Source organism: Microtus ochrogaster, linkage group LG5 (genome assembly GCF_000317375.1).
Source record: "Microtus ochrogaster isolate Prairie Vole_2 linkage group LG5, MicOch1.0, whole genome shotgun sequence".
Classification (NCBI taxonomy): Eukaryota; Metazoa; Chordata; class Mammalia; order Rodentia; family Cricetidae; genus Microtus; species Microtus ochrogaster.
Window position 1 is genome coordinate 40,044,999 of NC_022031.1, and position 4,048 is coordinate 40,049,046.

Here is a 4,048-nt window from a genome sequence, read left to right on the forward strand (position 1 = left end):
TAAATGTGTTTGCTGTTGCAGAGGACAAGGACAACTTGAGTGGCGGAGCATAGCTGGTCTGGACAGGTCACTGTAGTCACAGAACCCACCATAACCTGGAGTCAGAAACGCCTTTGTCTGGAGCTAGAGAAGTGGTTCAGCAGTTTGCTTCTCAGCCCAGGCTAGGCAGCTCCAAGGGACCCAGCACCTCTGGCCTCCATCCGCACTCACATGCGCAAACCCACACCCAGAAATGCACACTTGCACCTGCTGCTCTTGAAAGTGAGGCAGGATCACTTCCCAGCACTCACATGTGGGCTCCCAGCCATCTGTAACTCCAGTCCCAGGGGGTCTGATGCCCTCTCCTCGCCTCTGAGAACACCAGGCACACACATGATGCACATGCATACGTGCATTCTGGCAAACATTTGTGCACATACAATAATAAGATGTTTAAAAGTGATAAACAATACAAATCAGGTATTGGGAAGAAATAAATATAAAACTGTGGTGTAGGAACAAAGGAAGTCAGTTAAGGAAGAAGGAAGACTTGTGGGACCTGGATAAGGTCACTGGAATCCAGACATGGTGGTGCGTGACTGTAGTCCTTGAGCCTAAAGCAGGAGGGATTCTGAATTGGAGGCCAACCTAGGCTACACAGCCAGGTGCTGTCCAAGAAGGTTACTAGCTTATAGGTGCCATCGCCAGGATGCAAGTACAGCCCAGATCCAAGCCTTACAGTAGATCTCACCATTTTAAAGAAGCAACCAGTGGTTGGAGGATGTGGTTTACATAGCATGCTGCAGAGTCCTGGCATAAAGCTGGGTAGAGTGTGACACTCTCCTCTTCCTGGAGAGAATAGTGCTCCTCCACACGCCCGCATGATGGCAAGCAATGCTTTTTTAAACATCATTTGTTTTTATTGTATGCACATTGTTTTGCTGCATGTCTGTAAAGGTGCCAGATTCCCTGAAACTGGAGTTAGAGACAGGTGTGAGCTGCCATATAGGTGCTGGGAATTGAACCCAGGTCCTCTGGAAGAGCAGCCAGTGTTCTTAACTGCTGAGCCATCTCTCCAGCCCGTAAAAGGCTTTTAAAAGCAATTGAGCAGACATTTCCAAGAAAACGTAGTAAGAAGTAAGAGTAAGGAGGGGAATAAGAAGGAAAATGTCAGCTGGGTAGTGGTGGCGCATGCCTTTAATCCCGCCAGAGGCAGGCGGATCTCTGAGTTTGAGGCCAGCCTTGTCTACAGAGTGAGTTCCAGGACAGCCAGAACTAGGACTACACAAAGAAACTCTATCTTGGGACAAAAGTAAAAAGGGAAATGTCTCTGGGTTGAGAGCCAGAGTTCAGCCAAGCCAAAGTAGTTGAAGGTCACTTACCAGAGGAGAGTTGCAGAGCCAACCTCAGAGACCACAGAAGGAGGAATTGGGGGGGGGGTGGGGGAATGGCCCATCTGAAGCAGTAGAAGAAACTGGAGTTCTCAATGCCAAAAGGAGCTCCTTTTCCCAGCAGGGTGGGAATCATGGGCTGTGTCTACAACACTCAGCAGAACTCTGCCTCAATAATGAGGGAAAAGAAGCTCAGGTCTAGATTATTCTGGTTCCTGTTTAAAAGCAAGACCTGAGCTGGGTGGTGGTGGCGCATGCCTTTAATCCCAGCACTCGAGAGGCCAGCCTGGTCTACAAGAGCTAGCTAGTTCCAGGACAGGCTCCACTACAGAGAAACCCTGTCTCGAAAATTGAAAAAAAAAAAAAAAAAAAAAAGCAAGACCTGAAAGGCTTGGGGATGTAGCTGAGTTGGTAGAACACTTGCCTAGCATCCCTGGCTTCAATCCCCAGCATGGACACAAACTCAAAAAGGAGGGTGGGAGGCAGCTATTTGTTGAGCGCTGTGGTTAGAAAGGCAGAGTTGCCAGCTACCAGCACCACTGTTCTTCCACTGCTGCGATGAAACACCATGACCATCATTCGGCTTGCACTTTCACAGCACTGTTCCTCATCAAAGGAAGTCAGGACACAAACCTGGAGGCAGGAGCCGCTGCAGAGGCCATGGAGGGGTGCTGCTTACTGGCTTGCTCCTCATGGCATGTTCAGCCTGTTTTCCCACCAGCCCAGGGATGGCACCACCACAGGGGCTGGGCCCTCCCACTTCATCACTAAATAAATGCCCTATAGTCTTGCCTGCAACGCAGTCTTATGGAAGCCTTTTCTCCTGAGACTCCCTCCTTGCAGATAACTCTGTCAAGTTGACATAAGACTCGCCAGTGCAACCAGTTAGTAATAGCATAACTCAAATGGAAGATGACTGAAAATGTTAATTACAGTAGCAGGGGCCCAGGGATGGTTAGTAGAGGCAGGAGAAAGTATTTTAAACTCTGTGTGTGTATGGGTGGGTGTACTTTATGGAAGCTCCACAAGTACATAAGTAGATCAAAACCCAAAGTAAAAAAAAAAAAACTTTCACAGAGTTAGTCTATCCACGGAAACATTTTAATGTTTTGTTTTCACTCAATTGGGGATAATCTGGAAAATCTGGGTGAGGTAAAGGTTCATTCAGTAGTACATGTGTCATTTTTGCTTTTGCTCTGTGTGGAGTCGGGGAAACCAGGATCACACATTTGGCACCCACCATTGACATGGAGAGCTGCTCACTGACCCCAGGCCTCAGCAGCAGGCTCGCTCCACAGACCCCTCCCACCCCGCTCCTGAATCATTTGTGTGCTGGTAGATCCCAATCTCACAAAATGGCCGTGCCGTGGATGTCTGAAGTGAACACTGACCTAATGACAGCGCTCCTCACAAGACTTGTAAAATGGGCTTTGTTTGCCAAGAAAAGCCGTGACTTTCTTTGCCCTACAACTCCCAGTGTCAAAAAAGGACCTTTAGTTCCCTATTAAGTCAAGCCTCCAACAGATGAAAGAAAGCCCTTGCTGGTTCCCAGGCTGGGCCAGCTAACACGCCTTCCTCACACCTCAACAAAACCCCTTATAATGGGCAGGACTCTCCCAGCCATTTTGCTGTCTTCTCTGAACCTAGGGAGACAGCCTTGGCAGTTTAAATAAACTTTTCCTTTCACCCAAGGGGCAGTCTTGTTTGGTGGTGTCGCTGCACCCTAGCTAACACAAATGGGGGGAAAACTGCCAAATAAGTGAGAGCCAGCAGTTCTTATTGCCAGAGCATCAGAGAACCCCCCCCCAAAAAAAAAACATAAAATTTATGTCATTACTCAGGCACCAAGTAGAATGTCCCTCATTGGGCTTCTCTGGAACCAAGGACCTTTAGCTAACTTGAACATCTGTGACAGGGCAAGAGTTCAGAGGTTCCTCCAGCTTGTAGTCTTGCTGAAGCCATTTTAGGTTTAACTAGACTTTGATCTTCTTGATAGAGAATCCATGGGAAAATACCCAATTCTATTCTAGGAACCTGAGGACAAGATGCCCCAACTAACTTAAGCTTCTGTTAAACTGCCTGCTTGGCAGTGGTGTCGCATGCCTTTAATCCCAGCACTAGGGAGCCAGAGGTTGGCAGATCTCTGAATTCAAGGCCAGCCTGGTCTACAAAAGGAGTTCCAGGACAGCCAGGGCTGTTACACAGAGAAATCCTGTCTCAGGGAGTAGGGGAAACCGCTTGTACAAACCTTTCCATCCAGCTACCACCTACCTTAGCTTCTGTTAAACTGCTTGCTTGTACACAACCTCCCCCCAGGTTAATTTTTTTTTTTTCTCTTATAAACTGCCTTACCCTAAGTACTCAGGACTATGCTTGGGTCCCAAATTCCCGAGTTTAGTCCCAGCCAGCTGAAATAATGACTTTCAATTGGCTATAAACTGAGTGGTCATCTCTGGTGGGTTCTTCAGAACATGACTAACACTGAAGAACTTTCTCCTTCTGGCTTGCAAAAGTTACAAATCTCATTAAATTCTGCAAACCTGAGTAGAATATCTGCTGAGGGGCCAGGCACTACACTGAACTCACTACAGTGAAGTCACGGGGTGTAGCGTGCGCTACAGTGTAGACCGTGAGGACCCAGATGTATCTGTACCACCAGGGGGTGTAGCGTGCGCTAC